The 12,062-nt window shown below is 45.0% G+C and overlaps 1 pseudogene; it reads right to left on the bottom strand.

Moving 5' to 3' along the window:
• Positions 1-10,098: 10,098 nt before the first annotated feature.
• Positions 10,099-11,784, bottom strand: LOC147662739 (uncharacterized; annotated as a pseudogene).
• Positions 11,785-12,062: the final 278 nt, after the last annotated feature.

Raw genomic sequence — 12,062 nt, forward strand, 5'->3', positions numbered from 1 at the left:
TTTGACTCCTCTATTGCCAAAAAACTAGGCTCCTTGCTGACATCACAAATTATCTTTATAGTTTAGGGAAGAAATCAAATTTAACATCTCTTTCCATACAATCAGCAGTCAAATACCATGAATTCAAATACATTTTTTGTTTTTATTACAAATCAAAAAACATACATTTGGTAGTAATATGTAAAATCTAGTCATCATTGTGTACATTTCATAGCATCATGCCTGCTCTTGCTGTATCATAATTTAGTTCATGGTAACGTTAAAATAAATTGAGTTTGATCCTGGTACACACCTCTGTAGTGTGGTTTTTAAAGGCTCTTGGATGTCCATACATGGGTGGTGTTTGGATGTTTGGTTATGTATTATTAATATAGATTTATAAAGTATTGGGTTTCAAATGCATTATGCCACTAATGGCCGTACAAACCACTTGTTCAGTTTAGAACTTGTTGCTGTTAACGTGAAGGTAAAGTGAGTTTGACCCTGGAGCAAACCCCTGTAGTGTGTTATGTATAGGATGGGTGTGCTGAAGAGCATTCTTCTTGTTGTTCCTCACTGGTTGGGTGGTGGCGGTGGTGATGATGATGGTCGGCAGCAGGAACAACTTCCTTGACTCAGCACTTTGTTAAAATGACCTCGGTGGAAAGCATTAGTTTCTACTATCTTTGGCTGCTGAAGATGTATCCTTTCTTCTGATGTGCATATTATATTGGTGAACACATTCCTCTAAGCAAGGCAGGGCTATGAGAACACTGTGTATTTGGCAGCTACAACAACACAAAAGCACATTACAGATGATTCAGAATGCTACGATTTATCTTATTTGTGGTCTGAGGACGTCCCAACTGCATCACAAAGTTTCACTGCTTGCTCACGAGGCAGCACATACTTTTTATGTCCATTCATTCACCGGCAGTTTATAAAACAAGAGGTTTTTTTGCATGTAAAAACGAACCTGAATATCATTTGTGTCAAAATTCAGTATCTTTTGTGTTCTTTTACTTCTGAATCCAGATTTATTTTCCAGTGCCAAGGTTCAAGAAATGTAAAGCAAGGAATGGATAGTTCTGGACTCTAAGAGCTAGAATTCTTTACTGCTCAAGATTCTTTATTTAACTGTCTAGCTTTCAGAAACCTTTTAAGCTTTTAAGAACTAAACTTTTCAACAGCTCTCTTTCCGATCGCCATCAATCACCGATTCTGTCCTTTCACCAGTTAGGAGTTGGTTGGGTAATTCTCTGTAAATAAGAAACGTCTAAAATATAATCAGATACAATTAATCTCACTGTGAATCATTTTCAGTCAGTGGTGAGCCAGCACATTTCCCAAGGGTCCAGCTAGATATTGGACACCTCTGGGGAAGTGCCACTGTGGTGGGTGCATTAACAGATGCAAGTGATGATCGAAATGAGCATCATTGTTTCCCGTGTCAGGGCTTCGCAGGTAAATGTTCTGTACTGCAAGCATTAACTCTCAGAGTTACAGGTTACATTTTCCTACTTTGACTACTCGTGCCTTTGGACGTTGTTCTCTAGCAGCTGTCATTGATCCAGTTGTTGCACAAAATGGCCAAACACCAAAACCAGCTACAAATATTCTCCAGTCTGTGCTTGTTAAACTTATTCAAGTGTGTTGTGTTTATAGGTTTTATCACTAATCCCTGTAGTTGTCTGAAAATTCTTTTCACAACTACTTCCAAATCCCCTCCAATGGTATGGTTTCTCCCCTGTATGGGTTTGCTGATGTCTTCGTAGTATTGATAATCGACTAAAGCTCTTTGCACATTCAGTGCAATGGTATGGTTTTTCCCCAGTATGTGTTCGCTGATGTATTTTGAGGTGTGATAATTGACTGAATCTTGTGACACATTCATTGCAATGGTATGGTTTTTCTCCTGTGTGTGTTCCATCAGTTCAGGAATCCACTCCGGGTTTCCCAGTCCGCAGCAGCCAACCGATCATACTGTGTGAGCGAGGATCAAGGAGGACGCCGCCTCGTCGCTCTGCCGTTCCTCAGCCTTAAACCTCAACCTCTAGCCCCCTCTAACCCCCCGGAGCAGCCGGCAGCCTGGAGCAAGGGGAGCTGGGGAGTGGGAGCCTTAGTCACGCCGCAGCCGCAACAGGAAAAGAAAGAGCTCCGCAACTCCGCTACTCAAGCCTTCGCTGCTGTCGGCAGCCATAGAGCAGGTGAGCTGTGGCAGCGGAATAGCGCTGTGTGAGCAGCAAGTAGTAATAGCGGGCCCCAAGCACTCTTCTCACCTCACCTTGGAGTGCACGGCCGGAGAGGGGGGGGTGAATTGTTTGCTTCTCCCCCCCTCCACCCTGCCCTTCCTGTAAGTGAGATAGGCGGAGGTTGCAGCCTTATTACCCACATGTCGTGGCTGGGATGGAACCGGCGTCCTAGGCAGCGGGAAGGAAAGTGTTATTTGGCATCCTTCAAGGCAGAGGCTGGATTCACAGAAACAGTAAGAGCAGGAGGGAGAGGCACCACGAGAGGCACATACAAGAGGGACGCCTCAGTGTTTTATGCCGAGGTGTTAGAAGGAAGTAGCAACCTAACCACAAAACCACGAACACCACAGCAATTTGTTTAGGATCTGTGTTACTGTCTTTTGGCTCTCCTACCGCCAGACCCCAACAGACTATTCCAGACTCTACCAGACCTGATTTCTCAATTTCGGGTGCTGGGCCCAAAGGGCTCAAGGGGGGCCAAGGGAGCAACCGCAGTAAGGGCTAAGGCAGGACTCCGGGAGAAGAGGATGGAGAATCAAAAAATAAAGAACAAGGGGTAGGAACAAAAGCAGGAAGACAAGAAGACCATAATGAGATCCGGGAGATCTAGGGATCCTCGTGTACCCCTGAACCCAACTAAAAGATCGAAGAGAGCAAACAAGGGCAATAAGAATTCCAACACAGATTCTATGAGTGACGGCAAAAAAGAACTGAAGAAGGGGGCAGGGGAAGGGGGTGAGGAAGGGGGGATGACCGGCCGATCCCCCTGACCCCCTTTCTCCACGCCTCCCAAGCCCTGAGCTCGCACGAAACCCCAAAGGGTTAAGCTTCCAACCTAAAATTTATACAAAATTCTCACTCATCAAGGACGCAGGCTCGGTCCTTTGCTTGAACACTCGGCAGCCCGACAATCTGCCAACACCGATATTACCGGTCTCCTACGCATCAGAACAAGGAATTCAGATAGAGCAAAAGAAAGAGCTAATGAGAGGGCTGAAGAGAAAGCCCCCCCTGAGGCGTTGGATGATGAAGACGGAGAAGGAGGGGGAGGAGGAGAAGAAGAAGAAGATGAAGACAGAGAAGAAGACTGCGACGTGAGGGACTGCCCTGACACCACACAGACCGAAAATCACAGTGGAAACTACAGCGAATCTCACAGAGGGGCGACCTTTTCAACGACAATCAGAAAGTGGGGCCTCGATTCTGACCCAGGATCAATCCTGCCTCAGGTGCATGAATTAAAAACAAAGGCACTCACGAGCAAACAGCAAGAATCTATTCAGAGTGCTATGAGTACGGGTTCCACAATAAAATCGGCCCAGAAGGTCACCATCAAATCATCTGGAGAAAAAGGCTCCCCAGAAGACTGGTCTAAGATCGCCAGAGATTCTGAGAAAATCCAGGGGTACAAATGGATCTAAAGGTGCCCAGCACTCCTGACACTCCTGAAACCCCGGTTTCTCAGGCACCAGCTCCTAGCACTTCAAGCAATTTGAATGTGTGGATCCCAGGTCCTGTAACAAAGGCAGGGCACAGCCCCCCCGGACTACCACAGGACCTTATGGTAGAGAAAAACACACCCTCATCACAAGATCTCAGGCAAGAGCAACCAGAACTTAGTAAGTGCTCAGGGGTAACTGTAGACTATGAGGACAAAACAACGGGCTAGTCTCGTGCGGGGAACCTATCCATGGCACCAGAACCGCTCGTGCTTCAGGCACAAGTTCATCATTCGGCACAGTTTGAGCAATCCCTAACCCCTCCCCGAGGTCACCTCCCGGGGCAGGCTAGCACAGTCACCACCCCATCAAAACCTTTGGACCCAATGGCTTCATACCCCACGCAAGAAGAGTGGGAAGAATTGGTCGCCTATTACACCTCACCACCTCATGGGGCCCCAAAAGAAGCTGCAACAAGTCTAAAATGCAAAGCCGCACAGCTCAGCACCACGATTCCATCACCGCAACCTATGGTAGACATATGGGAATCTCTCTTGCCCACAATGCAACTGTCTGTTAATGCCATCCAATATCAATCGGACAAAATTGACCTTCAGCTAACAGTTCTACACTCACTATCAGGTTTTGTCTCCAACATCGATAATAAGCTAGCTGAACTGAACAGTCTGGTCAAAAGGGCACAATAGGAGACAGCACTTATACAATCAAATTGTCCTGGCATCGCAATTGTGGACAAGTTGGCTACACTCCCTGGAGCAATGGACAACCTCCTTACAGGTATTAGAGAGGCCGTCAAAAATAGTTCATCGACGGGTCAACTGGAGAGAACAAACAGTGCATGGCAAAAAAACAATAGAGGAATTCTAACTCCTACTGAGGCCCCCCCCCTGTAATACAAAAAGACAAGCTGGTAAGGGAAGAGGAAAATGCAGCGCTATTAAGAGCACAAGGACATACCAGGGAAGGAGAAACCCAGGTAGCAGCAAATAATGGCTTACTCCCCCCCTGGGAATCCAACCAAAAGGACGTCCCACGGAACCACGTGTGCTCCCCAAAGCGGGGCAGAAAGCAAAGGAGGAAGGGCCGCAAGTTAAAGCTCGGCACTCTGGCTGAAGGGAAAGTTAAGAATAACCAAGTCAGCATCTTGCCTCCAGACCCAATGCCCGACAAGCTGGCTCCAACGAGTCCCGAGACAGACACGGAATTGGACTCACGTCCCTTCCCTAATCAGGATCAGTGGCATATGAGACAAAGGAAAAAGAATCGAAAAATAAATACTTCTGACATGACGACCCCAACAAAAGTTGAAAGCCCCGCCCTGAGGAGCAGCGCAAAAATGACAAAATGTAACTTGAGCGAGGGTCTGATCGATTGTGGGGAAAGAACCAATATTAGCACGAGCACCACAAGAGTTAAAAACCCACCTCCCAAAGCAGACAAAAGGGTACAATTAGACCATCCCCCAGAAGCCATACCAACCGGAAGTTCCTCAAAACAGGTTGTAAGTGGAGCAGATGAACCAAAGGCCCCGGACCAGAGAACCCCAGTAGAGGAAGCCACCAGGGTTGCGATCACTTCCACAACCCCGCAGAGCGGCTCCAACAGGATAAAGGAGCATTTAGGCAACCCTGCAGTTTTATTTATTCCGGAATACACGTCACGGGGCGCTTTTGACATACTAAACAGGGGTAACATTCTACATTTGTTAAACTCCATTGACAGCTTAACAAACATATCCACCAATGATCTCGACTCAGTGGAATTCACAGTTTCACCGGAGCACCCAGGGGTGGAGGTCACTAAAACAGTATTGGCCTCAACAAAGTTGGCTGAGAGCGTGCTCAATGAACAAGGGAAACTCAATAGCTGGGGCATAATACTTCGCCCATTTGTAAAACCGAGATATCCAGACCCCTTGGCAAGTGACTTTGTACATCGGAACGCACAAAACCAGGCTAATCAGGACCATCACTCGCTCTCTGTATTGCGAGGGGCTCGCAGCAACTCCCCGTCCAGTTCAGAACCAAAAGAACGGGGCGTAAGAAGGCAATACGCTGGGAATGAGCGCACTAATTTAGACTGGACATGGCTATCCAGGACTATAAATAACAAGCCGGAAAAACACTGACATGACAAGTCTGTAACTGGGAATTCTCTTAAAAACTTAAAAGTCTGCTCCTGGAACATCAACGGCATTGGGGATAAGCTTTTGGACTCGGAACTAAAACTCTACTTGCAAAGCTTCGATATCATAGCCTTGCAAGAAACTTGGTCAGACTCTCCTCCACCACTACCAGGATTTACCTTGCATTTCATCGCTCCAACCCAGTCTGCAAGATTTGGCCACAAAAAAGGGGGCCTCGTAACATACTGTTCATTAAAAAGAACGCGTACAGTAGTGCCGCTACCATACAATCGAGACTCCCCCAATGCAATGCAAGTATCACGAATCTCAATTCGAGACCAAGGAAAGACGCAGGAGTTAATTCTAGTAAACCTTTGCCTACATCCTCGAGGAAAGAAGCAAGGAGCCCTGCAACTGAAAGAAGAGCTTACAAAGCTATTAACTGCAGAGGATACAGTCTGATTGATAGCGGCGACTTCAATCAGAACATGCTCAATAAATTGGCCACTAAAGTCAGCAGCATTGAGGACCCATTGGCATTGGAACATTACTCTCAGGACAACTCATCAGTGGGAAGAAGTACAAAAACAGAACAGCGACTTTTAGTAACACTTGAAGAACTTGGTCTATGAGCGCTTAATGGGAGATTCCCAGGGGATCGTCCCCAAGTAGCAACATTCCACAGTACAACAACCAGTTCAACAATTGACTTCACCTTCCTCTCTGGTAATTTGTTTCAAGTGACCACTGACTTCCATATCGGTTTACTTGACTACAGTGACCATTTACCTCAAGAAGTGACACTAGAGGCTTTTGCAACTCCAAGCCCAGCACGCGCCATTGGGCATGAACTAGTTTACACAGCGAACGATAGGCGGTTAAAGTGCAGAACAGACGACCCTTTGGGCCTCCTGCTCTATGCAAAGCAAGCACTTGGCGAAGCTCAAAAAGAAACAGCAGACCTAACTGCCAGCTGGGAGAAATTTACAGAAATACTATGCAAAAACATGGGAAAAACACAGAGGAAAAACCAGCGTGATGGAGGGGGCAATACTGTAAATAAATAAATAATAAATTGATACTTGTATAGCGCACTACTCACCCGCAAGGGTCTCAAGGCGCTTGTACGAATACCGCTGTGGAACCCATCCTGGCTTTCCCTGTGAGGCGTCCACTCCTGGGCACCCCCAAGGTGGAGGCCAGGCATCCTTAGCTTTGTGGGGGCCGTTGTGGAGATTAAGCAAGCTATTGCCCAGAGTCACAGAGTGGGACTCCATGATTGGAATAGGCACCGAGTCGAGAATTATCAGGTCCGTGGAATTTTGAGCCCAAGACCTGCCGAGGCGGGGAATTGAACCTTGGTCCCGGGCTAGACCTCTGCATCAGGGTCTGCCGCTCTAACCATTGAGCCACACTTCTCCACACTGTCAATCCAATACGGTATCTCAATTACGCTTTTACAAATAATGTTCACCTAAAAAATCAAAAAATTCTCATCGGCCAAAAGCTACGAAGGGTAAGGATAGACCCTGTTGCCAAAGAAGAATTGAGGCTATTAAAGCGTGATCGCAGGAGGCTGGTCTGGTGGCTTAAGCGAGAATCCGAAGAGTCCCTGTGGGCCAAACTACTACATGACGCCAAATCAAGCAACAGCGCTCAATTTTGGAGAAAAACCAACAATTTGTCTACGGGGAGGAGTCAAGGCATTAATTCCTTTGTCCCTGAAGAAGATTGGATAACCTTTTCTTAGCACTCACTTCAAGGGTACTGATATTAACACCCAAGGAATGCCCAAATTCACAAAATACACTGAGGAACGTTTAACACTCAGCTGTGACCTTTACGAGCCCCAGCAGCAAGACCAGACAATTGAAATTAAGTGTGCATCGATCTGTAACCGAATATCCAAGTGAAGGCGTGAGGGGGGCCCCGGGACCAAACGGGATCCCCCACATATTGTTCAAACAAGATCCCGATTTTTGGGCAGCTGCCCTCAGACCAATGTTCGTCAAGATTTTGCAGAAATCATCAATCCCGACTTCATGGAGGGGAGCCATCATTTGCCCCCATCTTCAAAAAGGGAGACAAAAGCGACCGAAAAAATTATCGGCTAGTGTCTCTGCTCGATAACGAAGCTAAATACTTCGTGGGTCTGCTTCTAGAGGAACTGTCATCCTGGGCAACCGAAGTTTCAGAAATCCCATACAACCAAACAGATTTTTGCAAAGGTATGGGAACTACCTCTAATATCTTAGCTCTTTCTTTATTTATTGATGCAGCCCAAGAAGCGAACCATTCACTCTACCTGTGCTATATTGATTATAGCTTGGCTTTCAATCATGTGGACAGAAACCTTTTGTGGGAAAAGCTACACAAGTTGAACATTCCCCCGCTGCTGTTAAACCAATTAATTCTACTACACAGCGAGACATGGGTGCAAGTTAGGCTCGGCACAGGTGACTTTCTAACAAAAAAGATTCCGACACATACAGGGGTAAAACAGGGCTGTGTACTTGCCCGATACTTTTTAATCTTTTTATGGGAGAACTATCTATACTACTAAATGAATGCAACTCGCACGCTCCAAAGCTAGGGGGCTCACAGATCTCAAATTTATTCTACGCAGAGGACCTGTTACTCATCAGTCGAACCCCGGTTGGTCTTCAGCGGCTGTTGGACATCACCTCAAGTTATTCCGCTGCTAACCGGCTCACCATCAATCGTGATAAATCAAATGTTATGTGTATTAACCTTTCAAAACACAAAACAACACGAAAATGGCTCTTGTCTTCCAGTAAGCTAGAAAAGGTCTGGGAATATCGATATCTGGGGGTCATCATAGATCACAAGGGTAATTTCACACCGCAATGTGAAGCCATAAAAAGGAGAGGATTAATCGCTGCAGCGGCACTCAGAAATCTAACAAACACAGTTTCGGGGCCAAGCTTACTTCCTCTGATAAAGGTAATCCAGGCAGAATTAGTCCCGGCAATCACTTATGGTAGTGAAGCTATGAGGGGGAGGGATGCTCTCTTACTAGACAGAACAGTGGCAAAAGCACTTCGCATGATCTTCGGCCTTCCAAGGTATGCATCACCAGCCCAAATGAGACTAGAGTTTGGGTTACGAAAAGAAGAGCTGGTGCGCAAGGGAGCCTACATAAAAACCTGGCATAAAGTAAGCAGGGGGGACGCGAAGGCCTTGAATGCTCTCCTGTGGAAGGAACTTCAAAACAAAGAAACTTGCCCGGCAAGGCTGTACTTGGAAGCAGCCATTGAGGACCTTGTCTTAAAGCAACTCTGGGAACTTTCAGGTTCCACAGCACTCTTCAAAAAGGTGGTCAACAAAATAGTACGGAAGGAATCATTGCTGCAGGACAAAGCCGCCCTAACAGAGCGGGCTCATGGCTGGCTTACAGTTCAATCATACACCATGCTCTTGCCTCAAAACTATCTGCAGAAAGGCTTTACTAATAAAACTAAAGAGAAATTCTTGAAATTTCACCTAGGTCTACTGCCGTCAGCGGCTCACCTACCTACAACATGCCGACTTTGCGGGACTGGTAAGGAAAACATAATCCATTTGATTACTACCTGCACCAAGCTCACCCAAGATCGTCGCGTTCTCCTGTGACCACTTTTCAACATCCGTAATTTACGGACCTGCAGGCAAGCGGTGCTAGCCTGCTTCAAAGGAGATGACATCCAATTGAGTAGCCGAATGGTAACATTTCTTCAAATCGCTGAGGCCCGCTTCAAAATTTTGAAGGATCCAAACAAATCAAGTAGCACCGTAAAGGGCCCTAAGGACGAGCTTAATGGTACCTCAGAAGACTATCCCCTAGAGTGACTCCTTTGGCCCTCCCTTACACTGTCTAGAACTGATTAGGTAATAGGGTTCCCCCGATCTGTTATCATAAATTAATTATTCTTTATTGCACCTTGGCATCTTTTTATCTTCCCATGCCAGACAGTGAGGAAGAATCTAATTCTTAATCTTTTTCTTTTTTTTGTTGTTGTTTTGTTTTGATTTTAGGATAAATAGGCTGTCTAACATGATGTTAAGCTTCTTTTAATTTTGCTGCTGCTATCTCACCATGGATTCTTGTGTTTAGTCTCAAGGACGGAACCTTTGTTTTAAAACGCTTAAATTTGACGTATGTTTTATGAATCCTCTTTGATTTACATTGTAAAGGTTTTAATTAATCATGCACAATAAAGTAGTAGTGTGTGTTAGCTGATGTATTTGGAGTTGTGATAAACGACTGAAGCTCTTCATACATTCATTGCAATGGTATGGTTGTTCCCCAGTATGTGCTCGCTGATGTATTTTGAGGTGTGATAATTGACTGAATCTCTTGACACATTCATTGCAATGGTATTGTTTTTTCTTCTGTGTGCGTTCGCTGATGTCTCCTGAGAGTTGAGGATTGACTAAAACTACTTCCACATTCATTGCAATGGTATGGTTTTTCCCCGGTGTGTGTTCGGTGATGTATTTGTAGCTGTGATAACTGGCTAAAGCTCTTCACACATTCATGGCAATGGTATAGTTTTTCTATTGTGTGTATTTGCTGATGTTTTCGAAGATTTGATAACATACTGAATCTCTTCACACATTTATTGCAATGGTATGGTTTTTCCCCAGTGTGTGTTCGTTGATGAATTTGGAGTTGAAATAATAGACAGAAGCTCTTCAGACATTCAGTGCAATGGTATGGTTTTTCCCCAGTGTGTGTTCGCTGATGTGTTTGGAGTTGTGATAACTGACTAAATCGCTTCACACATTCACTGCACTGGAATGGTTTTTCTCCTGTGTGCGTTCGCTGATGAATCTTGAGAGTTGAGGATTGACTAAAACTACTTCCACATTCATTGCAATGGTATGGTTTTTCCCCGGTGTGTGTTCGGTGATGTATTTGTAGGTGTGATAATCGACTGAAGCTCTTCACACATTCATTGCACTGGAATGGTTTTTCTCCTGTGTGCGTTCGCTGATGTCTCCTGAGAGTTGAGGATTGACTAAAACTACTTCCACATTCATTGCAATGGTATGGTTTTTCCCCGGTGTGTGTTCGGTGATGTATTTGTAGCTGTGATAACTGGCTAAAGCTCTTCACACATTCATGGCAATGGTATAGTTTTTCTCTTGTGTGTATTTGCTGATGTTTTCGAAGATTTGATAACATACTGAATCTCTTCACACATTTATTGCAATGGTATGGTTTTTCCCCAGTGTGTGTTCGTTGATGAATTTGGAGTTGAAATAATAGACAGAAGCTCTTCAGACATTCAGTGCAATGGTATGGTTTTTCCCCAGTGTGTGTTCGCTGATGTGTTTGGAGTTGTGATAACTGACTAAATCGCTTCACACATTCACTGCACTGGAATGGTTTTTCTCCTGTGTGCGTTCGCTGATGAATCTTGAGAGTTGAGGATTTACTAAAACTACTTCCACATTCATTGCAATGGTATGGTTTTTCCCCGGTGTGTGTTCGGTGATGTATTTGTAGGTGTGATAATCGACTGAAGCTCTTCACACATTCATTGCAATGGTATGGTTTTTCCCCTGTGTGTGTTCGCTGATGTGTTTGTAGATTTGATAACTGACTGAATTTCTTCACACATTCACTGCAATGGTATGGTTTTTCCCCTGTGTGTGTTCGCTGATGTGTTTGTAGATTTGATAAATGACTGAATGCCTTCACACATTCATTGCAATGGTATGGTTTTTCCGCCATGTGTGTCCGCTGATGATCTTTTAGGAGTGCTAACTGACTAAAGTTCTTCACACATTTATTGCAATTGCACGTTGCTTTTCCTGTGTGTGTTTGTTGATGGCTCTTTAGTAGTGATGATAAACTAAAGCTCTTGCTGCTTGTGTATGATTTTTCTTTCTTGGTTAGTGTCTCTGGGTCGGGTTTATATTTGTCTGCATCCCATGAGTGCGTTTCCTGAGGAGCTAACATGGTTAATAAATCACTTGTGTTATTCTCACACTCCCTGTATGTCTGTGGTATTTTGGATGCTTGATTTCAGATTTCACAACGAAATACAAGACTCACCAACTACATAAATTATAATTGTGGCAAGTAAAGCTCCTTTGTAGGTGGTTATGTCTTTAGGTTGCGGAATGGTTTTGCATATTTACAAGTGAACATTAGTCTTCCTTCAGCTCGATGCAAATTGGGACAGACTTGTAGATCAGAGACCCTCTTTTTCCTTTACCCTTCAGTTGTCTGGCTCC

Source organism: Lissotriton vulgaris, unplaced genomic scaffold (assembly GCF_964263255.1).
Source record: "Lissotriton vulgaris unplaced genomic scaffold, aLisVul1.2 SCAFFOLD_211, whole genome shotgun sequence".
Classification (NCBI taxonomy): Eukaryota; Metazoa; Chordata; class Amphibia; order Caudata; family Salamandridae; genus Lissotriton; species Lissotriton vulgaris.